The sequence below is a fragment of the Choloepus didactylus genome, chromosome 24 (assembly GCF_015220235.1).
Source record: "Choloepus didactylus isolate mChoDid1 chromosome 24, mChoDid1.pri, whole genome shotgun sequence".
NCBI lineage: Eukaryota > Metazoa > Chordata > Mammalia > Pilosa > Megalonychidae > Choloepus > Choloepus didactylus.
The window spans coordinates 6,216,450-6,244,008 of record NC_051330.1 but is presented as its reverse complement, the minus strand read 5'-3'; the positions used below and the strand labels follow the sequence as shown (position 1 = coordinate 6,244,008).

General features: G+C 41.3%; 1 protein-coding gene and 1 pseudogene across 2 annotated transcripts in view; both read left to right on the top strand.

Moving 5' to 3' along the window:
- The window catches only part of ERMARD (ER membrane associated RNA degradation), a 127,823-nt gene that overhangs the window by 75,259 nt on the left and 25,005 nt on the right, over nucleotides 1-27,559 (top strand). For both annotated transcript variants that reach the window (XR_005214101.1, XR_005214100.1), the window contains exons 19-21: nucleotides 20,794-20,846; nucleotides 23,763-23,803; nucleotides 25,068-25,209. The gene's annotated coding sequence lies outside the window, so the exon portion shown is untranslated. The remainder of the gene's footprint in view (nucleotides 1-20,793; nucleotides 20,847-23,762; nucleotides 23,804-25,067; nucleotides 25,210-27,559) is intronic.
- LOC119519827 lies at nucleotides 11,331-14,761 on the top strand (annotated as a pseudogene).

The window sequence follows — 27,559 nt, the reverse complement described above, 5'->3', positions numbered from 1 at the left end:
AATTACACTAATTGATACTCTTGGGTTGAACCATCCTTGCATGCCAGGAATGAACCCAACTTGGTCGTGGTGTATAATTCTTTTAATGTGCCTGTGGAGTTGATTTGCAAGTATTTTGTTGAGAATTTCTGCATCTGTATTCATTAGGGAGATTGGCCCATAGCTTTCCTTTGTTGTATCGTTATCTGGTTTTGTCATCAGAGTGATATTAGCTTCATAAAATGAGTTAGATAGTGTTCCTTTTTTTTAATTCCTTTTTTTTTTTTTTTTTTTGTTGAAAGAGTTTGAGCAGGAATGTTGTCAATTCATTCTAGAAAGTTTGGTAAAATTCCCTTGTGAAGCCATCTGAACCTGGGCTTTTATTTGTAGGTAGATTTTTGATGACCAATTGGATCTCTTTGCTTGTGATTTGTTTGTTGAGGTCTTCTATTTATTCTTGGGTCAGTCTAGGTTGTTCGTGTGTTTCCCAGAAATTGTCCATTTCCTCTAAATTGTCTAGCTTGTTGGCATATAGTTGTTCATATTATCCTCATGATTTTTTTATTTCTTAGGAATCTGAAGTAATTTTCCCATTCTCATTTCTGATTCTGTGTATTTGGTTCTTCTCTGTTTTTGACTTTGTCAGTCTAGCCTAAGGGTCTGTCAATCTTATTGATCTTCTCAAAGAACCAACTTTTGGTTTTATTGATTCTATTGTTTTTTGTTCTCCAGCCTTTAATCTTTGTTATTTCTTTCCTTCTACTTGCTTTAGGTTTAGTTTGCTGATCATTCTCTATTGAAGGGAGCATGGTTTGTTTGTTGGCTCTGAGGGGCTCCCAGGGCTTTCTGTATACAGTCTTATCGAGGCTCACCCTAACCCAGTTAGGCCTCATCCTTAGCTAATAACACCTTCAAAGATCCTATTTCTAGTAGGATCACATTCACCGAGCCAGGGTTAGGACTTGAGGCTGTTGGGCTGAGGGGTGGGGGTGCACAATTCAATCCATGTGACTCCTTGTACTGGAATCCTTGTCTCAGTTTTCAGCATCTGAGAGAAACCAAATAGGACAACATGCTTTTCAGCACTAAGCACCTACATCGGTGACTCTTCATGTGTGGTCCCAGGCTGGGAACAGCAGTTTCACCTGGGAATTTGTTAGAAATGCAAGTTCTCAGTCCCCATCCTAGACCTAGTGACCAGGAAACTCTGAGGGGGGGGGGGGGCAGCAAACTGTTTTAACAAGCTCTCCAGATGATTCTGATGCATGTAAGTTTCAGAGCCATGAACCTAGAGGTAGCATTTACTTATCGCATGAAAAAGAGAATGAAGAAAGGAAAGAATAAGATCATGTCCTAGTCACTGAGAGGTCTTAGCCAGAACTGCACAGCCTAGAACCTTCCTGGAGAAGTGAACCTTCCTGGAGAAGTCTGAAGAGCCTTTCAGGCTAGACAAGATATAGAGGAGATCTTCCTCAGAAAGACTTCCAGAAATATGGTGGAGTAGATGAGGCAGAATGGGCTTCTCCTCCATGAAAGTAAAGAGGGGCCAGAGGAAGCCAGGGACTGTGGTTTTGGGTATGACCAACCATAAAGGGTTCTCCACAGTACATGGAGGGGACACCAACAAAAATGGAAGAGACCACGGCTTGAGGGATGGGGTGAGTTTGTTCCCCTCTGGTCTGCCTCCTGTACCAGCAGTAGCAAGACTCCCTGCTGGGCAAAGGAGTGACCAGTGGCTCTGCACTCTGGTGCACCCACCTTGACAGTTTGCTAGGGGGTTATCCTCCACAGCCAGACAGTGGGGAGCTGTGAGGAAACCTGGGAGGCAGCATTTGCTCTCCCCCCATGGATGTGTAGTGGCTGAAACAGTGAGAAGCAGGGAAGGGAGAGGTGCCATAGTGATGAGCAGGAGCCCCTCCCATGCCCCAGAGACTCGTGAGTGCTTGGCAGGCAGGGAGCAGGCAGGCAGGGCCCAGGTTCCACATGCACGGACTCCCTGCCTACCTGCTCAGGGCCCTCATTGCAGCCCCAGGACAGGCATTCCCCAGTGCACACAGAGAACAGGTGCACATGCTACTTCCTCACCTGGTTTGGACTCTGCCCACCACATGGGAGAAGTTCGGGGAATAGCTACTTGAGAGTGCCACCTGCTGGTAGGATTGGGAAACTGCACTCCAGCAAGCTGTAGCTTTACCAAATTATATATAAATGCTCAAATAATCCTGCATTTCCCAAAATAACCCTTTCAAGATAAGCAAATGCCCCCAAGCCAACAGAAAATCACAAAGCACTTGAAGAATCTGGAAGATATGGACAAGCCAAATGAAAAAATTAAAAAGCCGTAAGAGACAGAAAATTTGGAGCAATTAATTAAAGAAGTACAAACAAATCTCCAAAATAACTTCAATGAGATGGCTAAAGACATAAAGAAAATCAATAAGACTCTACAAGAGCATAAAGAAGACTTTGAAAGAGTAAATTAAAAAATAGCAGACCTTATGGAAAGTAAAAGACACTGTGGATCAAATTAAAAATATACTAGAGACACAACAGCAAATTTGAAGAGGCAGGTGAAAGGATAAGACGGTTGCTGCAAAGGAGAGGCTAGGCCTCCCTATAATTGTGCCTAAGAGCCTCCTGAATGCCTCTTTGTTGCTCATATGTGGCCCTCTCTCTCTAGCTAAGCTAACTGGAAAGGTGAAATCACTGCCCTCCCCCCTACCTGGGATCAGACACCCAGGGGAGTGAATCTCCCTGGCAACGTGGAATATGACTCCCGGGGAGGAATGTAGACCTGGCATCGTGGGACGGAGAACATCTTCTTGACCGAAAGGGGGATGTGAAAGGAAATGAAATAAGCTTCAGAGGCAGAGAGATTCCAAAAGGAGCCGAGAGGTCACTCTGGTGGGCACTCTTATGCACAATTTAGACAACCCTTTTTAGGTTCTAAAGAATTGGGGTAGCTGGTGGTGGATACCTGAAACTATCAAACTACAACCCAGAACCCATGAATCTCAAAGACAATTGTATAAAAATGTAGCTTATGAGGGGTGACAATGGGATTGGGAAAGCCATAAGGACCACACTCCACTTTGTCTAGTTTATGGATGGATGAGTAGAAAAATAGGGGAAGGAAACAAACAAACAAACAGACAAAGGTACCCAGTGTTCTTTTTTACTTCAATTGCTCTTTTTCACTCTAATTATTATTCTTGTTATTTTTGTGTGTGTGCTAATGAAGGTGTCAGGGATTGATTTAGGTGATGAATGTACAACTATGTAATGGTACTATGAACAATCGAATGTACGATTTGTTTTGTATGACTGCGTGGTATGTGAATATATCGCAATAAAATGAAGATAAAAAAAAAAGTGTAACTGAATGCAAGCACACTAAAGAACAAATGGGGAAAAAATCAAAAAAATTGAAATGGATCTCAGAGAAATGATGGACAACATGAAGTGAACAAATATAAGAATTATTGGTGTCCCAGAAGGAGAAGAGAAGGGTAAAGAGCTAGGAAGAGTGTTTCAAGACATAGTTGGGGAAAACTTCCCAACCCTTCTAAATGGCATAAATATGCAAATCAAAGATGCTGAATGAACTCCAAATAGAATAAATCCAAATAAACCTATTCAGAGAAATATACTGATTAGATTGTCAAATGCTGCATAGAAGGAGAAACTTCTAAAAGCAGAAAGAGAGAAGCAATTCACCACATACAAGGGAAAAAATGTATGACTGAGTACTGACTACTCAGCGGCCAACACGGAGGCGAGAAGGCAGTGGTATGACATATTTAAGATTCTGAAAGAGAAGAATTATCATCCAAGAATTCTTTATCCTTCAAAATCGAGGGAGAGTTTAACATTTTCACAAACAAATGCTGAGAGAATTTGTTAACAAGTGTCCTGCCCTGCAAGAAATACTAAAGGGAGCTCTACCAGCTGAGGGAAAAAGAAAGGAGAGACGGGTCTGGAGAAGAGCACAGAACTGAAGAGTATTATTCAGGGTAACTTAAAGGGAAAAAGGAGAGAGGGAAAAAAAACAAGTGGATCTAACAACTAAAAATGAAAGGATAAGATGGCTGGTTCAAGAACTTCCTTCACAGTAATAACTTTTAATGTGGATGTATTAAACTCTACAATTAAAAGATACAGATTCATAGAATGGATTAAAAACTATGACCCATCAATATGCTGTTTACAAGAGATTCGTCTTAGACCTTGCAACACAAAGAGACTGAAAGTGAAAAGATGGAAAAAATATTCTATTCATGCTGCAACCAAAAGCAAGCTGAGGTAGCTATACTAATATCAGACAAACTAGACTTTAAATGCATGTCATAAGAGGCAAAGAAGGACACTATATATTAATTAAAGGGATAATTCACCAAGAAGAAATAGCAATCATAAATGTTTATGCACTGAATCAAGGAGCTCCAAAATTCATGCAATGGGTTGGCTTAAACCATGGGAATTTATTAGCTCATGATTTTGAGACTAGGAAAGTGTCCAAATCAAGGCATCATCAAGGTGGTGCTTTCTTCCCAAAGACAGGTGTTTGGGGGCTAGTTTCTGGTGATCCTTAGTCCTGGGTTCCTCTGTCACCTGGCAATGCACATGGAAACCTCTCCTGACCTCTCCCTTCTAGTCTAGTTCCATTGACCTTCAGCTCTTGCTTCCAGCAGCTTTCTCTGTGTGTGTGTGAATTTAATTCTGCTTATAAAGGACTCCAGTAATAGGATTAAGACCCATCCTGATTGAGGTGGATCACACCTTAACTGAAGTAATCTCATCAAAAGGTTCTACTTCCAATGGGTTCACATGCACAGGATGAATTAAGCTTAAGAACATGTTTTTTTCTGGTGTACACACAGCTCCAAACCACCACATGAAGAAGCAGTTTACATTATGCCTATCTTAAATTGTTTCTTGAACAAAGCAGTCATGGATGCACAGATGGGTAAAGACTGGCAGGTAGGTAGGTAGGTGGATTAATTAGACAAAATTTCATCAGTAAACTTAAACTGATATGATGTTCATTTTAAATCTTTCTTGAATAAAATAAGAAACCAGTAAGAAAGCAAGAGGTGAAACACTTAAATCCACATGATACCTTAGTGTTAACATGGCCCAAACACTGATCTCTATGGAAACCGCAATGTGAGTAGGAAAGAAAGGACAGAAGAGACAGTACAGTAAATCCAGTTTATTTCCTAAAACATCATCATTTCCAAAACTTAATTACTATTTCCTTTCAATTCTACTGAGTCACATTATGATCTTGTGGTGACTGAGAACCATGAGTAGCAAAAAAAATTTCACCCCCAAGGCATGGAGCAGGCATTTTCCATTTAAAGGAAAAAAAGCTTTAGACTTTTTAAAAATGTATTTATCTCCTGGGACTTTAGTGAGGGCACAAGGAGAGCAATCAATGTGTCTAGAACCATAAATCTTTAGCATTACTTCCAATATTCAGTTTATGATATTACATGTATCTTGGAGATGTTTTTAAATGTGTCTACAAATACTGCCAACAAGGTTATTTATTTTTGTCCTCTGCAGTGAAGCTGGTAAGACACACATCTACTGGAAGTTGGGGGAGGTAAGAAAGAGTTATCAAGTTGAAAGCTATTAAATTGATGTCATTTTTTTTTCATTCTTCCTGAACTGCCTGTCATAAAACAACTGGACAGGGATTACATTCTCTCTTCTTTTAGTTATAACCAATGGGTGATGTATTTGATAAAGTGGTTGCAAAATGCAGATGAGTTCAGCACCTGTGTTCTGGATCAAAGACTTGTGGAACTGGAATGCAGTTGTCTCCCAGTTCAGAGCTAACTTTTGTTTAAACAAATCAATAGCTTTTTTAGTAAAATGTGATGCTGCCATTTTTCAAAAAGAGTAAATCAGCACTAACTTCAATAACAAAATTCATTATTATAACAACTATATTGGTGAATGAAACCCATTTTCTAGTCTTCCAGGGATTTTCCATTCTGATTCTATGCACCTCCACCTCTTTAGTGTACTTCCATGTTTCTTAAAGGAGCTCACTTACGTGGAATAAACTGCATGACAGAATAATCCAAGAGAAATACATTCAACAAGAATGACAAGGCAATATGGGGCAAATTGCTCCTCAACCAGGAAATGGTAATAGCAAGGTAGGGGATCTCGTTCAACTAAATTCATGTTTGATTAAACTGGGTAGGAACCTCCTTGTAACTCAATAGGGAAAGCATTCCAGCTGCGGGGATAAAAGAGCAGGAGAGAGAGGCGGTGAAGTAAAATAACTTCTTTAAATTTTTAAAGGGTTGTTTAATAAAGGAGGAGATGTAAAGAGTGTTGGTCTGTTTATATTGAATAATACACAAGTGAGTTGCCAACAAATCAATATTATGTATTGCCTTTGTAAAGTCCTAGGTTTTTAAAAATAATTTATAGAGTGATGTCATCAACATGGTGACATAAAACAGCCTCTGAGAAAGCCTCGCTAGAGACTAAGTGGATAAAAGCACAAATCCCACTTGCATTGAACTATGGAGGATGGTAGAGACTGGAGAAGGACTACAGAAAGGCTGAATTGAAGAAATAGGAAAATCTCAGGTAAAAAAATTCCATCCCAGACTGTTGTCTGGTTCCCACTGCCCTCACTTGGTCCCACTCAGCTGGGACTTGCACAGAGGCAGCAGGGCCTGGGTCCCTCCCACCATGGACAGAGACTATAGAGCGACTCATAACAGCAAGTTAGAACTCCGAGTATATCCAGGCACAGGGACCTAAGTCCACAGAGATCCAGGGTGGGACACAAGCTGCTGAGGAGTGCTGCATGCTAAAGAGCCCTCGGTGAGAGAAAGAGAGCATGACAGAAAGGCTGGGTAGAACCGTTGTGCCCTCTCCCAACCTGGGGTCCGTCAGCTGGACCACCTAAAGGCAAACACTTTTCTGAAGTGACCCACTGTTCTGGATTGGCCCCCTCTGGCTCACCAGGGTGTGATACCTTACTGGGAAAGAAACTGGAGGCAGAAAATCCTCAAGAGGAAAAAAGCATCAGTGGGGGAGTGTTAAACTGAACTGATGAAAGATAGGATGGGTCCCAGAACTGAAAAGTGTAAGGAAAATTGGGCACTGAGTGATGGAGAGAATTTAAACAAATCATAGGAGCTGGGGAGAAAAGTCTGCACAAAAACAAACAGAATAGATCAAGATATCCTGTAGAAGGAACAGAGGAAAGGAAGTTTTCTCCTGGAAGTGAAACAATTGTACAAAAAGTGCTGTCTAAAAAGTTGCACCACATATCCAGGGCAAGAATCAGATGAAGAAGAGCTGAGAAAATTTGAAGAGTTAAACATGGGGTACATTAAAGATCAAGACTAAGTTGGACCAAGCATCAAAGAAGAGCCCAAGCACAAAGCAAATGAACAATAAAACCCTAGACGAGGGATAAACAGAGTTTCAGAATTAACTTATCAAGTTAATCAGATGCCTAGATGTTAGTAAAAAATTACAAGCCATACTAAGAAACAGGAATATATAGCTCAGTCAAAGGAACAAAGTTAAACTTCAGAGGAGACTCAGAATTTGGAGAGGATGTGGAGAAACAGGAACACTCATTCATTGCTGGTGGAAATTTAAAATGGTGCAGCTGCTGGGAAATTTGGCAGTTCCCCAGAAAGCTAAATATAGAATAACCTTATAACCCAGGAATCCCGCTACTAGTATATACCCAGAAGCATTGAAAGCAGGGGCTCAAACATATATTTGCACACCTTTGTTCATAGCAGCATTATTCACAATATCCAAAAGATGGAAGAAGCACAAGTGTCCATCAGCCAATGAATGAACAAACAAAATGTAGTATATACATATGATGGAATATTATTCAGCTGTAAAAATGAAGTCCTGTTGCATGCAACAACATGCGTGAACCTTGAGGACATTATGCTGAGTGTAATAAGCCAGACACAAAAGGACAAATATCTTATGATCTCACTGATATGACCTAATTATAATAAGCAAACTCATAGAGTTAGAATCTAGAATATAGGTTCCCAGGGGATAGATTCGAGTAGAGAGTGGGGAGCTGATGCTTAACTTGTATGGAATTTCTATTTATCTTGATGGTAAAGGTTTCGAAATGGATGGTGGTGATCATAGCACGTTATTATCAGTGTAATTAAAAGTGCTGAATTATGTATGTGAAAATGGTTGAAAGGGGAAGTTTTCTGTTGTGTATGTTACTAGAGGGAAATTCAGAAGATAAAACAGGGACTGTATAAAACAGTAAACCTTGTGTTCAATGACTGTGGTTAATAGTACAAATATAGGAATGTTCTTTCATAAATTATAACAATTGTATGATGCTAATGCAAGATGTTAATAATAGGGTGAAAAATACACCTAATGTCAACTATGGACTATAGTTAACAGTAATATTTTAATATTCTTTCATCAGTTGTAACAAAGGTACCACACTAATGCAAAGTTCAAGAATAGGGTGATATATGGGAACATTGTATTTTTTACTTTACTTTTCTGTACTCCTACAACTTCTGTAATTCACAAAAAATAATGATTAAAAAAAGTATGCTAAGTGAAAGAAACCAGACATAAATTACTACATATTGTTTAACTCCATTTACCATAAAATGCAAATATAAATAAATCTGTAGAGACAGAATTAGATTAGTGTTTATTTGGGGCTGGGGAAGGATAGAGAAAGAGAAAAGTGTTCTAGTTTGCTAATGCTGCAGGGATGCAAAACACCAGAGATGGATTGGCTTTTATAAAAGGGGGTTTATTTGGTTACACAGTTACAGTCTTAAGGCCATAAAGTGTCCAAGGTAAGGCATCAACAACAGGGTACCTTCCCTGGAGGATGGCCAATGGCGTCTGGAAAACCTCTGTTACCTGGGAAGGCACGTGGCTGGCGTCTGCTCTGGAGTTCTGGTTTCAAGTGGGCTTTCTCCCAGGACGTTCCTCTCTAGGCTTCTGCTTCCTCCTAGCTTGTGTTCTCCAAAATAGCTCTGTAAACTGCAGTTATCCCTAAAATGTCATTCTCAGTTGCTCTTGGGGCATTTTGTCCTCTCTTAGCTGCAGCTCTTATATAGGGCTCTGATAAACTAATCAAGGCCCAGGCTGAATGGGTGGGGCCACACCTCCATGGAAATTATCTAACCAGAGTTATCACCTACAGTTGGATGGGTCACATCTCCATGGAAATGAATGATTCCAACTTAATCAACACTAACACATCTGCCCCTACAAGACTGCTTCAAAGAATATGGCTTTTGGTGGAACATAACATATCCAAACTAGCACAGTACCTAAATGCTGTCTGTTGTAAGAGGCAGCTTGATGTGATGGCACGAGGATAGAAGCTGGAGTCCAATCTGAGTCTAAGTCCCTGTATCTCCCAGTAATTAATTGTGTGTTCTGGAGCAAGCTGTGTAATCTCGGAGCCTCAGTTTCCTTATCCATAAAATGTGAACAAAAATGGCTTATTGTTTATTGTGTCATTCTTGTATTCAAAGTGCAGCGATTATTTAATACAGTATGTTGGTTCAAGTCCAAACCACTCGTTTTGGCATTCTAAGTATGTTTTAATTCGCCCCCATATCTCCCTAAAATCAGTATCCCTAACAATTTCTCCATATACCTTGCCAGTTCCTGTCTTCTTACTTTGCTTGTGCTCACCATCTCTCCTTTGACTGTCCCCCACTTTCCTGGACCCTGCAAACCATGCCCATCTCTATCAGACCTTGTGCCCTAAGCTCCTCCTAAGAAGAACAGCCCATGGCGACCCCAAGCCTCCTCCTAACAAGTCACAGATGATCAGACCAGGCCATGGTCAGTCAAACTGCAGTCCTCCTGGTGGGCTGCTTTATAGCTTCACACACAGATGTTCACTGAGTTAGAGTCTCTGTCTTGGAAATTTGAACTTGCAGCATCAAGCAAGCGGGATAGCAATGCGGGCTGAAGCTGAAAAGCCATGGGATAGAGAGAAGCTGGAGCTACTAAGTGGGCCACGAAACCAAGATTGTCAGAGCGAATCACCTAATGCTGCTCAAGGGGCTCCAGCAGAGAGAGCAAAGCCGTGGCTCATGTGTTAGCTCACAGCCCAGACTCCTTCCCTCCCCGCCCTGCTGGTGGCCTGTGGTCTGTGGTGGGTTATGTCCTGTATCCTGGGGAGACATGGCCAGGGACATGGGCTAAGGAAGAGCAAGTGGGACCTTCTTTACAGTAACTCCTTAGAGTTCCAGTTCCATAAACCCGAGTCCAGCACCAACCAGAAGACACATATAGACCCTGTCTTCTCTTGAACTGGGGTCAGACATGTATTCTTCATGTTTAATAAATAATTTGAGTTGAACAGTAACCTTGAGGCCTGGTAGCAGGAGCAGAATCAAGGTAGATAAAGAGCAAGGGAATACTACTGTGTCTTAAGCAGCCATTGTCTTTATTTGCCCTGCTTGATTATAAAAGTCAACCAGCAACCAGATACTGATCTAAGAGGGTGTGTCCTGTGAAAGTTTATTTGCAGAAATTTGCTCCATGGAAACTTGTGCTTGTTCACCCACATCCTGGAAGGTGTGAATTGCCTGAATGCAAGGAACAGTTCAATTAAGGTTTAGAAAAAGTGATATTAATGTGATAGAATTTCAATTAAAAGGGAAAAAATTTTAAAAGCTACATTTGAACAGTTTCAGTGTTTAATAAAATTTAATGACACATTTAAAATTAATCTTCACTGTTAAAAATAATCTAATTCAATAAACTTTAAAAAGTGATTTTGCCATCCAGATTAAGTCTTTTTATTTCTGTAGTTTTAAAAAATAATTCTTGATGAGTAGCTTCAAAACCTGTAAGATTCTGTTACTCTTACAAACTGGAAACTATAAAATTATGAGATTCAATACTCACATCAGAAAATTTTTTTTTTCATATTTAGAACTCATGGAAAAGTACAGAGAATAATATAAAGAACTCCTGTGAAGCCAGAAATGAAAAGACAAATGTTATAATGCCTCACTAATATGGACTAACTATAACATGCAAACTCTGAGAATTGAATATGGGAGCATAGGTTATGAGGGGAAGGCTTATTGTAAAGGTCCCTAGATTGTAAACTCACTTTTACTCATGAGTTGTAACAGTTATTTCTGAACTCTGAGATACTCAGCTCTTTGTGTATAACCTGCTTGGTCCCTATTAAGTTCAGATATCTGTATGAAACCTGAGACTCAGAGCCAGAGTTTGGCAGCTATGAATGTCAGCTTTACCCCATACAGCAAGTGTTAAAAGGCTGATAAAGAGATCTGATTTCAATTAGAGGTGTGAACGAAATGGACTTAGGACTAAGGTAAATCAGACTAAAGGGTAAAGGATGATATTGACTGTTTTAAAACTTCAACTTCTCTGTGAGACCAACGGAAGAGATGGTTATCTGGTGCAAAATCTATATTTTCTGTAGCACTCTATATAAATTAACTTGTATGGTCAGTTTGTTCAAACACCATAATTTCATGGAAATTTGAATAGGGAGTGAGATCTGGTTGGTTTGGATGAGTTAGTGTGAAGCCCCGATACATTCCCAAGTAATTTGTGCAGAGAATAAAAATGAATTTGCAAAGCCCCCTTGAGGGACTGGGGGAAAAGGTGGAAATATTAAACTTCCCAACCTGGGGAATTATTGATATTCTCACAAACATTAGGGACTACCAGTTTAGAAGACTGAGCCCTTGATCTTGGAGCTTGCCCTTATGAAACTTGTTACTGCAAAGGAGAGGCTAAGCCTACTTATAATTGTGCTAAGAGTCACCCCCAGAGAACCTCAGATGTGGGCTCTCTCTCTAAGCCCAGTCAGCTGGTAAACTCACTGCACCCCCCCCCCCCCCAAAAGGGACATGACTCCCAGGGGTTAAGCCTGGTTTCATTTTTCTGTTTTCCAAATAATCCTTCAGTAATCCTTTTAGTAGGAGTTTGTAAGTGGACAACTCTCCTAGTCTTTGTATTTTTGAGAATGTCTTTAATTTGTCCTTGTTCTTAAAAGATAGTTTGGCTGAGTATAAAATTTTAGACTTAAGCTCTTGCCTCCTGTTGGGGATTGAATTATATCCCCCACAAAAGGCATCTTCAGGTCCCAAACTTTTCTGGAATGGGAATGTCTAGCCTATGCCTATGCTAGTGTAGGTTAGAAGCAAATAACTTATTTTCTAGGTTTTGCAGGTCCACAAATGGAGAGGAATTTTGCCCAAAGCTGGACCACACCCATAACTGATTTTGATGAGACTTTGTACTTAGTGTTGTTCTAAAATGGCTTCAGGCTTTTGGAATGTTGTGTGGATAATGTATTTTGCATGTGGGAAGATCATGTCTTTTGGGGTCCATAAGGTGGACTGTTGGTGATTGAGCCATATCCCCCACAAAAGGCATGGTCAGGCCCCAACCCCTGGTCCTGTGGGTGTGACCCCATTTGTAAGTAGGACCTTTAACAATGTTATTAATTAAGGTGCCCAGACTGAAGGAGGGTGGGCCTCAATCCCATATGGCTGAAGTCCTTATATGCAAAGGAAATTGGACCCAGAAGGAGATGCCACACAAAGAAGTCAGAAGTTGGAATAACCCAGAGGACAGGTGGAAGCAGCCTGGTAGCTGGAGTGAGCCAAGACAGCAGAACTTAGAAGGATTCCTATGACATCTATGAAGACAGAGCTACGATCTATAGATTGAAGTGCATTTGGTTTCCTCAGCAAGAAGGAATGATGGACAAATGATTCAGAAGGAAGTTTTGTGAATTGCCAGGTTTGTAGAAACCAAAGCTCATTTATCTTGGAAAGAAAGTTACTACTGATCCACAGAGTACATGGACAAGTCAATTTCTCAGTCCAGAGGTTTTCCAGCATATCTGGGATTTTTTGGAGCAACCTATATGTTCAGTTTGGCCCACTGATTTGAACTTTGGGGATCAACCATCAGAAAATGGTGTGATGAACAAGACTGAGATTCACATGGGCTGTGTCCGCACACAGGGCTCAGACCTGAGTGACCCCACGTGGCCGCAGTCCACAAAACTGGTTCTCCTGGACAGCGTGAACCAAAAGATTTGGAACCGCTCCTCATCCACCAGCCCCTACAACACAGACCATCTTCAGGACAGCATCACTGTGCCCTCACCCTTTCGTGCAACCCAGCTCCAACTTCGACACCCTCTTGGCGTTGCCTGCCATCACCTCCAACACTGACTACCCAGGCCTCACAGCTTTGACATGTCTTCCAGCAGTTGGGCACAGCTAAGTCAGCCACCTGAGAATTGAAGAATCTGTACCAATAAATTGCAAAGGTGTGTTTCATCCAGATGAAGGTGATGGCCCCATCTCCCCAGGGTGCTTTCATCTGTGCCACACCTGACCCCAAGAAAGCTGAGCACGTCACTGAGTGATGAAACAGTGCCCCAACAACAAACTGAACTGTGAATCTGAGGAGGGACAGATGGCCCTCCTTGTCACAAACAGCCATGCCCAATATGAAGAAGACCCATTACAGGAAGACAGGGTGTGCTGCTGCCCTACGCACCCCCTCAGGTTGGCACTGAATTCACAATAGCCTTGTATGATTTCTTGTGTAACAGCAGTCATGTTGGAGTGATGAACCACCACCCAGTTTTAATCATGGTTACTGTGCTGGTTTTGATGAATTATGTCCCCCAAAATGCCATTATCTTTGATGCACTCTTGTGTGGGCAGACATATCAGTGTTGATTAGATTTTGGAATCCTTTGGGCGTTCCCATGGAGATGTGATTTAATCAACTGTGGACAAAACCTTTGGTTGGATAATTTCCATGGAGGTGTTGCCCCGCCCATTCAGGATGGCTCTGAATTAAATTACTGGAGCACTTTATAAGCTCAGACAGAAGGAGAGAGCTTGCTACAACCAAGAGGGACACTTTAAAGAAAGCACAGGAGCTGAGAGACTAGCTGCAGATGCGAGACAGTTTGAAGACGGCCGTTGAAAGCAGACTTTCACTCTGGAGAAGCTAAGAGTGGACAAATGCCCCAAGAGCAACTGAGAGTGACATTTTTGAGGAACTGCAGCCTATAGAGGAATGTCCTGGGAGAAAGCCATTTTGAAACCAGAACTTTGGAGCAGACACCAGTCACGTGCCTTCCCAGCTCACAGAGGTTTTCCAGACACCATTGGCCATCCTCCAGAGAAGGTACCTGATTGTTGATATGGTACCTTGGACATTTTATGGCCTTAAGACTGTAACTGTGTAACTAAATAAACCCCCCTTTATAAAAGTCAATCCATCTCTGGTGTTTTGCATTCCGGTAGCATTAGCAAACTAGAACAGTTACTCTGGAAGCCAGAGATGGACAAGTCCTGGGCCGACACTTCTTTGAGGCCGGATCTGTGCTTGCCCAGGAAGAGACAGGAAGCCAGATGAAGACAACCTCAGAAAGCAGCAAGGCTTGGGCTGCACAGAAAACGGTGATGGTACAAAGCGTCCCTTTTGTCAGGACACACATGGCCTCCAGATGCCATCCATCAAGAAATGAAGATCCCCGGATGATGAACTTTTGCATTTGCCAGTGAGAGGCCATGAGAATTAGGAAATGCTATGGAAGGTCAGAGAGTCCCTGGAGCTCTTGCCAACCCTTCCTCAGCACACACTGAAATGCACGGCAGCAGCGGAGCCAGCGCTTACTTCAGAAACCCATCCTTTCAGGAATGAGCTCGTGGAGCCCAGAGAGAAGCTCCAAAACAATCTGAGGTTTTCTTTACACATCCCAACCCCCCAGATCCCACCAGTGTACCCACAGAACCCATCTCTGTGCATTTTTAATATGTGTGTTTGTTTTGTTTCCATATGTTGTGTTTGTGTGTGTGTGTGTGTGTGTGTGTGTGTGTCGAGCCCTCATAAGCAGGACTTTAAGAAACTGGCTCAGAGGCCCAACTGCTCACTAGTGAGAACATCTTTTAAAGGAACTCAAAACTTTACGAGAAGAAGTGTTTTTCTGCAGATTTTGGATCCTTAGACCAGCGATGGTCAACCAGGAATGATGGCGTTTGTGGGCTTTTTCGTTGTTTCTTGGGAGGGAAGGATCAGATGTGGAGAGGGGCATTAAGATATTTATTGGAACCCTTTTCTAGTACCCTCTGTGTCTTTCTAAAATTCATAAATAAGCTTTTGAGCAGGTTCCAAACTTAAGACATCTTTTAAGAAAAGGAGAAAGAGTTCTTAGTTACTGAGTATAAGGCCTGTCAGGCCTGTTAGGAGCTGCTCAGGCAGTAATTTTGCAATTGGAACAAACTAAGATGCCCTGGGCACTGCCGGGCAGAGAGAGGCGATAATTACCATAAATAGCAAATTTGAAAGCTAGTCTTTTCTTCTGAGAACTTGCATTCTTAGTATCCTTCCCTCAATGTAGATAGAATGTTCACAGATCCCACCTCCGCCACCAAATGGCCACATCTCATACGTTACCGTCTTCCCTGCACATCGAAACCCTGCAGACCTTCCCCCAAAACTGTTGCTTGGACAACCAGACAGGGAAACTGGTTTTCTGGTTTTAATATGGAGGGAGAAGTCACCCCAGCAGTATGGCCCCAGGCAGTTACATACTATTATTCAATGCCTGTGTTAGTTAGGGTTCTCTAGGGAAACAGAATCAACAAGAGATATCTAAATATAAGATTTTATAAAAGTGTCTCACGCAACTGTGGGGATGCACAAGTCCAAATTCCATAGGGCAGGCAGCAAGCTGGCAACTCCGATGAAGATGTTTGATGAACTCCTCAGGAAATGCTTCACTGACTAGCTGACAAAGAAGTGAAGGTCCTTTCTCTGTCTGCCTGAACAGTCTTCAACTGATTGGATTAAATCCAACTGCTTGAATTCTCTCATATGCTCTTCATTGATGTAATCAGTCACAGGTGCAGACAATTGACTGATGATTTAATAAACTAGCCTTCTGGTTTATTAACCAGCCACAAATGTCCTTGCGGTAATGGTTAGGCCCGTGCTTGCTTGACCAGACACTTGGACACCATCACCTGGCCAAGTTGACACATGAAACTAACACATCACAATGCCCCAAGTGAAGTTTAAACTCCTCTTGGTGAATCCATGATGAATTTGTTTGATGGGAGTCCCTATCCCTCCTTCCTACCATAAAACCAGCTGTATTACCAATACTTCTTAAATTCTTTTTTCCAAAAGACTAGTGTTTTACTTAAGTGATGTGCAAGCAGACACGATGTTAAAGTCAACCTTCCTGATCTAGCAATTAAAGATAGAAAGAGTAGAGAACTTCATCTCTTGATTCAAAAAGTTTAGAGAATCTCTATTCCTTTTGATTTTAAAAGCATTTAAAAATAATAGAATAAAGACATGTGAAATCTCCTTTCTCCCCTTCTCAACACATCAGATCACCAACTCTTTACTCTGTGTCACCAGGGCAATGATTTCTGTTTATTGAGGCTGTTGTTTTATGAATGTGTGATTTTAATTTTCAATTAACTTTTGCATCTTGAAGAAAAATAACCTGGAGGAGAAAGGAGAAGACATTGCAGTGGGACAGAAAAGCCCAGGACCAAGGATCACTGGCAGCCAGTCCCAGATCACCACGGTCTTTGGGGAGAGCCATCGCTTTGCTGATGCCTCAATTTTGGATTTCTCCTGGCCTCGAAAGCATGAACCAATAAACTACCATTGTTTAAGCCAACCCATAGCAGGATATTTGTGTCAGCAGCCTGGAAACTAGGACAAAACTCAACACTTTTATGAGCGTGTTCCTTTGTGGTCTGGTACTTATTATTGCCAAGGAGAAGTCTGTGTAATCAAAGCATTGTCTTTTTTTGGGGGGAGGGGGGTCTGTCTGCTTTTTCCCCTCAGTAGCTTGTAAGATTTTCTTCTTTATCCCTGATGTGCTTCAGTATTTCGATGATGTGCCTAAACGTGGATTTGGATTTGTGTTCTTTCTGGGATACTTGGAGTGCCTATTTGATCTGAAGACTCCTTTAGTTCTTGAAATTAATCAGCTATCATCTTTTCAAATACTACTTTATCATTCCCTAAGATGTGTATTGGAGCATCTCACTTGATCTTACTTGTCTTTGAACTGCTCTCGTAATTTTTAAAATTTAAATTTAAATTCTCCCATAATCCTTAGTATCATCTTTCATACCACTAAAGCTCTCTTTGTTTTCCATCTAAAGTTTATTCTACCTGTTGACTTTTTTAAAAATTTCAATTTCAATGGCTATTTTTAAAAATTTTTAATTAAGATTTATTCACATACCATACAATCATCCAAAGTATATAATCCATTGATCACATTACCATCATATAGTTGTTCATTCATCACCTGGATCTATTTTTTTTAACATTTTCCTTTACCAGAAAAAATGAAAGCAAGAATAAAAAAAACAAGAGTAAAAACAGAACACCAAAATTGTCCCTCCCCATTCATCTTTTAGTTTTTTTTTGCCCCCATTTTTCTACTCATCCATCCATACACTGGCTTTCCCAATCACATTATCACCCCTCATAAGCTACATTGTTATACAATCGTCTTCAAGATTCAAGGGTTCTGGGTTGTAGTTTGATAGTTTCAGGTAGTTACTTCTAGCCACTCCAGTTCATTAAACCCCAAAAAGCGTTATCTATATTGTGCGTAAGAGTGCCCACCAGAGTGACCTCTCGGCTCCTTTTGGAATCTCTCTGCCACTGAAACTTATTTCATTTCATTTCACATCCCAATTTTGGTGAAGAAGATGTTCTCCATCCTACGATGTCGGGTCTAGATTCCTCCCTGGGAGTCATATTCCACATTGCCAGGGAGATTTACACCACTGGGAGTCAGGTCCCACATAGGGGGAGGGCAGTGAGATCACCTGCCGAGTTGGGTTAGCTAGAGAGAGCAAGGCCACACCTGAGCAACAAAGAGGTACTCAGGGGGAGACTCTTAGGCACAACTGTAAGCAGGTTTAGCCTCTCCTTTGCAGTAACGAGCTTCATAAGGGCAAGCCCCAATATAGAGGGCTCAGCACATCAAACCACCAGTCCCCAACGTCTGCAAGCACATCAGCAAACATCGAGGTGGGGAAGCCCAATCAATGGCTATCTTTTGAGTTCAAAGATTTCTAATTGGTACTCTTCCATATCCCTCTACTTTTAAAATTTTCTAATTTTATTTAATAATCCTGCATTCTTAAAAAATGAGTTTCATTTCTTCAATTATCTTTGAGCATCCTAAACATATTTATTTTACAATCTCTGTGAGACTATCCCCTACTAATAATTTATGTGGATAAAATTCAGTTTTGCTTATTGATATCATGTGACAGCTTTCCAAGCATTGTATTTTCTTCCTGTTATTTGGAATTTGATTTGAAGGCTTATCGTGGGTGCAATTTTTTTGTCTCCCTTCTTCCCCTCCACACCCCCAGCTCCACCCCTGGAGGCCACATAGTTTGGGATTTGTGGTTGCCTCTCCCTGGGCAATCTGCCCTTCCCTTAGGCATCTGGGAAAGAACCTTTTGCTATTTGCTTCATGGTGATGTTGGAGATTTCAGATTCCAGCCATAAAAGCAGCAGGCACTTGATCTTCTTAGTTGAGACGGTGATGCTTTTTTTCTGCTGCTTTCCTAGGCACACAGTTTCTGATAAACCCTCTTCCAGTGAGAAGTGAGCCCCATCTTTCCCCTGGCTTTTCGGCGGGGGGTCTGGCCCAGCCCATCCCCCTGCCAGGAAGCACTTTAACCTTTATTTCCTGGTGCAGGCTGAGCTTCTGGCTGCTAGTTCTGGGCTCACCAGGCCCGTGACTGCAGCCCTCCTCAGTGCTGTGCTTTTTACTCCACTTCTGCTCTCTGGAGAAACTTACTTTGTTTTTGAGCCGACCCCATTTTATTATGAATGTATTAAAATTTTTTTTCGGTTGTTATATGTTTGGATCAGTCGTGAGTATGTCAAAACATGAACTTATGCAGCTATTTTGACTGAAAGCCCAAGAAATATATTCTTCAGAGGCACAAGAACCTGCTTTTAGCTCATTTTGTGGTAGGCCTGAGGATCATTATTTTCTGGCAATTTATAGGTATTTCTGCTTAGGTTAAACTCTTGTCTCTCTTTCCACTAACAATCTCACTAGAGAGGGAAAAGATAAGGAACTCTTTATCCTCAGCCTCCAGTTTTGCACCAGGCAGCATGTGAGACGTTTATATGTGCTCCACGTACAGTCTCTCAACGCTGAGAGATGGAAGTTCCAGTGGTTAAACAATTTCCCCAGGTCACACAGTCAGTCAGTGTGGGCTGTGAATGTTTGGTAGTAAAGCCCATGTGCTTTGCTCTGTACTCTTCTGCTTTCCTAAAGATCTGAAGTAAGGAAAGCTTGTGTTTGGTGGCATTTATTTCCCATTTCAGTCCCCTGTTGCCATTTAAACCCTGGAAAAGCTTTTCTGTGAGTACCAGTTGTCTTGGCTTAATCCAACACACGAGCGAGTTTCTCATACTCCAAAGAGCCCTCAGCATGTAGGACTGGAATTCTCCATCCTAAAACCACACAGCTCATTTTTCAGGCTCTTAATTCCCATTTGTGTCTCATTTCTCTGCTGCCTCTCAAAAGCAGAAGTTTCTGGAAGCAGAAGTTTTCCAGCATGTCCCCTGTCTATTCATTACCCTGTTCAACAGGTCTTTAGTTATTAGAGTTTTCTGAAACTCATATCCTTGGTGATCTTTTACCTTCCTTGTTCACTTCTTTGCTTCTTGGGAAACAATTCCTTAGCTTTTCTGTTGCACTCAGGGATTTTGCAAATACATCCTTTTCCTTCCATTATTCTGTCAATATCCATTGACAACATTCTGTCATTAGAAATTCATTCCTTTGAGTTGAGGCATTCTGTATTTCAGATCACGCTTTAAATGCAAATAATCTCTGGAAAGATTAAACTTTAGGGTATTAATAACACAGTATGTATAAAGATTTGCTTATTTGATTCTATGAATGCTAAACTATGTGGTGAATGGGAAACCAGACAGGTAAATCTTAACAGGGACAGAAGAGAGGAAAACAGCTAGAGAAGCACTGTCCAATGTGGCGGTCACCAGCCACATACGGCAACTGAGCACTTGGAATGCAGCTGGTCTGAGTTGAGATGTGCTCTGTGTAAAATGATAACTAGATTTTGAATACTTAGGCTGAAAAAAAAATCTCCTTAATAAATGTTCTATTTTGATTGCAGGTTGAAATGACAACCTTTTGAAAATATTGGGTTACATAAAATATGTTATCAAGATTAATTTACCTGTTTCTTTTTACTTCCTTAATGTGGCTGTCATCATTTTTCTTTTGGACGGTGCTGATCTAGAGCATGGAGCTCTACCTAGGAAAGTCGGGTCTAGAATGGGTTAAAGAAATACATTCCTGGACAGAAAGACAAGGTAGTTGCATAGCATGAGGTTGCTGAATATAGGATGAACATACGTGTGTGTGTAAGACACCATATAAAAAGAGAATGTAAAGGAGAGACAGCTGCTCCAAGAGAAAACACATTTCACCCACCGGATACTTTTGTCTCAGAATGACTTCTTCTGTAGCAAGGTTTTACTTCTGTACCTTTGAGAGAATTGTTATATCAGGCTGCCAAATATCTGCTAGAGTTAAAGCGATGATCCGTGAGATTTCTTATCATGGGCAAACTATTTGGAACATACTCTGATCTCCTAATGACTTACTTCTGTTCAAATCAATTTGTGTGAATGATGCTGAGAATTAAACTCTCTAAATGTGATCTTTGCTTTCAGGGTACGCCGAACACAGGACTCCATGCAGAATTTCCCCCTCCTGTTTTTCTAAGGTATGGAAGGAGTGGTATTTAATCAAAGAGGGTCCTTGATCCTTAGGTGGAGGAGGGGGGAGGTCCCAGAGGAGCGTTTCCTGCAGGGAATTAACCCTAGGAAGCAGGTTCTGCTCTGACTTACTCGCTGGGTAGTTAAAAGGGGGCTGCACAAACCTTTGCCCCCTGGGAACAAAGGCGAGAGATTAGCTCCGTGTTATCAATCAGCATTGTCAGGAATGGAATAAAAAAGGCTAACATTAAAGGCGTCACCTGTGGAAGCCTTCGTTAGAGCCTCCAGTGGGAAGCAAAAGTCATTCTTCCTAGAGGTTTTGTGTCTGTAAGTCCTCAAATGGGTAGCCCTGAATTACCTTTAAAAATGGCCTCAAAAGACCGGAGATGAAGACTGGATTAGTGTCTTAATCTTAATAGCACAAGACCTGTAGTTAGAGTCCGGGGAACTCGAGGGGATAGTAGCATTGTCTTGAGCCGTCCCCGGCTCGTAGTACTATTAGAGGTGGGCTGGAGAGACAGGATGGAGCTTTGTGCTCCTGGATACTGATCCTTTAACCAGCTTCAGAGGGTGTTCTCTCAAAGCTTTGCCAGCTGACTTAACCGTCAACCCTTGGACAATGGGATTTGTCAAGAACCAAAGAAAGAATGAGAGGAGAAAAGAGATGAAATCTCAGGCTCAGCCTGGGGCAGCACTCTGCTTCTGGTATTTCTGTTGGGAACGATGATGGCGGTTCAACCCAAATCCTTGGGCTGGAGAAGACCCTGAAATGTTATCTGCTGTCCCTCCCCTGCCATGTTCAGTCCCACACTCGAGAGTAACCAAATCAGGGAGAAACTGCACTTTCTCTGGCATTACAATCCAGTTGCAAGAACGGTTTCAGCACGCTGTTGTATAATTTTCATGCTCACAGAAGTCTTGCTTTGGAGCATTTTAGAGCTACCTCAATATCTGGTTTGGATCCTTTGGGCTCCAAGAAAGAGGCAGGAGTGGCCGAATGGAAAGAGCTCCCATATCGGAGCCTCCAGATGTGATTCCAAATCTCTACTCTGTGTCTTAGCATCACCGTGACCTTGGGCAAATCTCACTGCCTGACTGAGTCTCAAACTCCTCTGCAAAACGGGACTTGCAGTATATCCTTCACAAGCTTGTTATGAAGATTCATGACAGTTACACAACATAAAATATGTGCAATCGCTCTGTAAACTGTGATGGGCCATAAGATTGTGCATTGTTATTACTTGTAAGAAAAAATAATGGAGCGGCTGCTGCTACTGACATTTCTATCCTTTTGTGTAACTGACCTGAGAAAGACCCATGGACCATACGTTTGCCTTGTAATTGCAAATATGCTCTGTAAGAACTGTGCTTTGTTTGGCTACAACTGACTGGATGAGAACTCTGCTGTGTGCTTTACCTCGGCAGCAGTCCGATTCACTATTTCCTGGAATATTCCTAACGAATGTCAACTTTATCTCTAAAAGAGAACCTGGGATATGAGCACTCTCAATTCCTTTTCTCTTCCCTGCCTTTGCTCTTATGTCTTTCCTCTCACCCTTCCCTCCATTCTCCAAGCAAACTTTTTCCCTCTGTCTAAAAGGAATTTTGGTTTCAGATCCCATCTTTTGGGTTCTCTGCTGGACTTTGGCTGCCACCCTTGTCCCTTCCTCCGAACACTCTCCTTCCTTCCATTGTCAAGTACAGTCAATCTCCCTTTCTCACGAAGCCAAACAAAAACATGTGATAGCGTCATTTCCTTTGACTAACATCTCTCCATCCTTCGGTGCCAGTTTCCTCATGTATGTGCCCCTGCTTCCCGTCCGTTCCCACATCCTAGCCGCCCTTTCGCTTTTCAGTCCCAACTTGACATTAGCGCTCATGACTCTGCTGATATATCCGGTGGCCTTTCCTTGACTTTCACTCAAACCCCCTGTGGCATTTGATGGATCACTCTTCCGACATTTCTCCTGCTTTAAGTTCTGAGGTGTGGGCATCCCTAGATCTCTGGTCTCCCTCTCTTTTTCTCTCCTCTTTTCCTAATTTCAGTGTCCTGTCCAGTTCTGCCCAGAGGCAGATTCACCAGAAAGCTAAGGGGGGCTTAGATTTCAGTCCCCTCCACTAAGGAGAGACTCTGGTGGGTAAGAACTGCAAAGTTCTCTTTCCAGTCTAACTTTCCCATCATCAGTCTCACTTCCCTTCCTGTGGGCTGGTGTTAGTAAGGCTGCAGACATTTTTTGGGATCTGCCTACTGAGAGCTGAGTTAGGAAGATACTGGGTTTTCAGTTGCCACGTCGTTAGGAAGGCTGCCTCACTTGCGTGTATAATTCCATTATTGATGGCTGTCCCGGTAGAGGAATCGCTTCTAGGAATATTCTCACCTCCTAAAAATTTAGAAAACCAGTAATGAATAATGCAGCTGCAAGAAGCTATTTAAAACTATTAGTAATAAGAAATCAGTTTCTATAAAACATATTAGAGACAAGGCTGAATTATCTTTTTTTTTTCTTAATGAAAAATGATATCTCCAAATTGCTGTCATTTGAAGAGGCAATCAAAGAGGAGTGGTTAAGACAATGTGGGCAAAGTAACATTTAGAGGAGTGCTAGGCAGTTAGTTAAAAATATTGTTATTTGGGATTTAGTGATGTTTATCGTTTTTGTCAGCTCAATAAAATAGGTAATTTGTTTTGTGATTTCTTGTTTTAAGTGTTCACACTTGATTTTCTTTTTTTTTTTTTTTTTAAAGCACAGCCCCTCCCCAATTATAAAACTTTCAGGTTTTACAAAACCTAGTTCTGCACTCATTTATATATTGCTTTAGAGGACTTTACTCTCTTGGTTTGAAAGATAACTTCTTTTCTTTGTGCTCCAAATATTAATCTCCAGGATAAAATTCTCAGTGGTGATTTGTCCTTTGTTTCACAGGATGTTTTGATCCTACCATTTGCCTGGGTCGCTTTGACACGGTGAGCTATCCAGCAGTGACATCTGACTGCGTACGATGGCTGATATTTTCAAGAGGAATGTCACAACACTGATCTTATTACTCCCTCTTTTTACTCAAGCATTTTGGAAGCCTCTTCACAAAAATTAGCTTGGAGGAATGTTTTCTAAATTTTATTCTTAAAGTACACGGGGGTGGTGGAAGGGGGGGGTAGTTTATATAATCCTTTAAAAAAAGCAGACATTAAAATGGCTTTATTCAAATAATTGATCTGAATAGAAAGCCAGACAGATACAAAACTATGACAGTAAGAAAGTAAGAATAAAGGTAAAGAATGTTGTATTTATTAATATGGTTCTTTATAAGGAAACATTAATTAAATAGAAAAGTGAATTACCTACAGTGGCATAATTAAATAAGATAGAATCGATCTGAGAGTGCATGGGACAAATGTTATGTAAAAAAGCTTTGAGTAGGAACACTGTAACCATGAAAAAAATTAACCAATTATACTGCTGACCTCAGCATAAATTACAGTTTTATAATTGTTTATTTGAGTTGGTTGGCATGGAGATTAGGTCAAAGATCTAGATATTTTTCTTAAATCTTCATCTATTTGATTACATGTTAGACTTGTCTCTACAACCATATTTCTACTCCAAGAAATAAATAATTTGTGTGGGTCAGACATAGTCCTACAGTCAGACATAGTCTATTACCCCTTTGTTCTGGAAATGGTGACAGATTGATATGCAATGATATTTACTGGAATTTCTGCCATTAATTAGTAAACTAGAAGTGGTGAGTTGTGAGCTATGGTTGCCAAGTCAACCTTTTTAGTTACCTCAGATACTTCATTTTTATCAGAACAGGGATAAAAGTGCTCCTCTTGTTACTAAAACAAGTAAATAGGCTTAAAATGTTTTAAGCTTTTTGGAAGAAAGTTGTGTTGCAAATCCCCAAATAATTGCTCTTAGGTTGGAACTTTTAGAACTTGTTTTTCTTTTACTATAACGACTAACTTGATAAACTTATTTTCTCAGAAAATCTAAGCGATTTCTTAGATTCAGAGCTGGTTTTAGAGGACACAGAGCCATGCTTTGTACCAACAACAGCTCTGTGTAAGCACCGAAGGGATTTGACTCCCTTTGTAATGAAACAAATTTATTGTTGTTGTTATTGTTTTGTCAGGAGCGAAAGAGAGGAGGTCAGGTTTGTTTATAAAAATTGCAATTCTTACATATTTTTCTTTTGACACTACTTCCATCTCCCTTCTGCATCTCCAGAGGGCTGGGGTTTCCCGCTGTCCTTGGATGACATCTGTGAGGCTTTAATGTCCGGAGAACCACTGCCCCAACTCAAACGTCAACCCAACTGGCACCACCCTGTAGGAGCGCCATCAGATCACGTTGGTGCTCCGAGGCCTGTGTAAGTCATTTAAGGATTCCTGAGCTGCTTGTTGAAAGTTTTGGAATGTTTAACAGTCCCCAGCAAGTGGATTAATTATATACACAGTAGATTGGGCTACTAAGGAGGGTTATGGAGTCTTGCGGTCAGACAATTTAAAGAAATAAGTAGACGATCATCCGTCTCGGATGGACTAGATAGACATTCATTGCCCGAAGAAGGGGTCCTGGATCCGGTTACCTATTAATCCATGATCCTCAGTTTGTAAGGTCATCAGTGAATTAGCCTTGTTTCAACACCATCACAAGGTTAATTTGTAGCATTCAGAGAGAAAACCTGCAGACACTCTGAGAATTGGGTTTTCTTACTGAGTGCAAGTTCTTTTTCACAAAGAAGGATGGTTGTTCTTCTTGTTTAGTTTCCCTTACATACCAAAAGGTTGTCTGAATTTCATTTATACCGTAACGTCCCTGTGCCACCACATTTTTCCCATTGCCTACTGCTTCCTTTGATGCTTAAGAACCACAGGCTTTCCCAGCCATTGTTTTGCCATTGAGCTGTCCTCTGAGTAACAACATTTGAATGCACATTCTTTGAGAAATTTCCTTCTTTTGAGTTGTCTTTATTTATTTTTTTTGTCTAAATGTAGCCTCAAAGACAGGAAGTGAAGGGTGTAAACATTAATTATACATTGAAATTCTGAAACAGTTTTTATTTGAAGTGTGTTAGCCTGTTAATTATCACAATCACCTACCAGGAGAAAAGGGAAGAGAGAATGTAAGACCAAGGTCAGTGATTTGTCCCATTCTTTCTGTTCCATTGCCATTTTAAATTGAGAAAATCCTGTGAAATCAGTGCGTGCTGGCTCTTTCTTAGGCAGCTCACAGGTTTCCTGGGTGAGCTTCTGCTGAGAACCCACAGGCTTTAATCCCATTAGCTCCCCCCCCCCCCCCACATCAGCTGGATCACCACATTGGAGTCAAGTGCATTCAAGCCGTAGCTGCAGAGCTCATTTGGCTGTTCATATACACAGAAGCGATAGGGGAGAGGGAGAGAGGAAAAAAGAAAGGACAGAGGGAGTGAGGAAGAGACAGGGAGAAAGCTGCATTCCACGGAGCTAGCTTTGGATTCCACCAGAACTCTACCAGAATTATTCCCCACCCCCCCCTTTTTTTAAATTCAGTTTTCTTGAGATATATTCACATACTGTACAATCCTCCATGGTGTACAATCAGCTGTTCACAGTACCATCATGTAGTTGTGCATACATCACCCCAATCTATTTTTGAACATTTTCCTTATACCAGAAAGAATCAGAATAAGAATAAAAAATAAAAATAAAAAAGAACACCCAAATCATCCCCCCCATCCCACCCTATTTTTCATTTAGTTTTTGCCCCCATTTTTCTACTCATCCATCCATACACTAGATAAAGGGAGTGCAATCCACAAGGTTTTCACAATCACACTGTCAACACTTATAATCTACATTGTTATACAGTCATCTTCAGGAGTCAAGGCTATTGAGTTGGAGTACAGTAGTTCCAGGTATTTACTACTAGCTATTCCAATACATTAAAACCTAAGAGGTGTTATCTATATAGTGCATAAGAATGTCCACCAGAGTGACCTCTCGATTCCGCTTGAAATCTCTCAGCCACTGAAGCTTTATTTCATTTCATTTTACATCCCCCTTTTGGTCAAGATGTTCTCAATCCCACGATGCTGGGTCCAGATTCATCCCCGGGAGTCATATCCTGCGTTGCCAGGGAGATTTACACCCCTGGGAGTCAGGTCCCATGTAGCAGGGAGGGCAGTGAGTTCACCTGCTGAGGTGGCTTAGCTAGAGAGAGAGGCCACATCTGAGCAACAAAGAGGTACTCAGGGGGAGACTTTAAGGCATGATTATAAGCAGAATTAGCCTCTCCTTTGCAGTAACAAGCTTCATAGGGGCAAGCCCCAAGACAGAGGGCTCGGCATGTCAAGCCGTCAGTCCCCAATGTTTGTGAGAACATCAGCAACAATCCAGGTGAGGAAGTCCAACACCTCCGCATCCTCCCCCAGCTCCTCAGGGGGGCCCTGAATATATGTACTTTTTCTCCACCCAAATTACTTTGGGATGTGTTGCTATTTTGCTCTAACCTATACAAACCTACCATATCTCACTTCCTATTCAAAGTTCCATGTAATTCCCACCCCCTTTTTGGGGGTAAACTTCCACTTCCATTTTGTATCTACACAGAGAAAATGTTCCCCACCATCCACAAGAATTATCTCCTAAATGTCATGGAGCTAGTGATGAGTGAGCAAGCCCTGGACATGGTCACAGTTATAAATGAGCTCGATAAAACGGTTACCATATTAGAAAAGA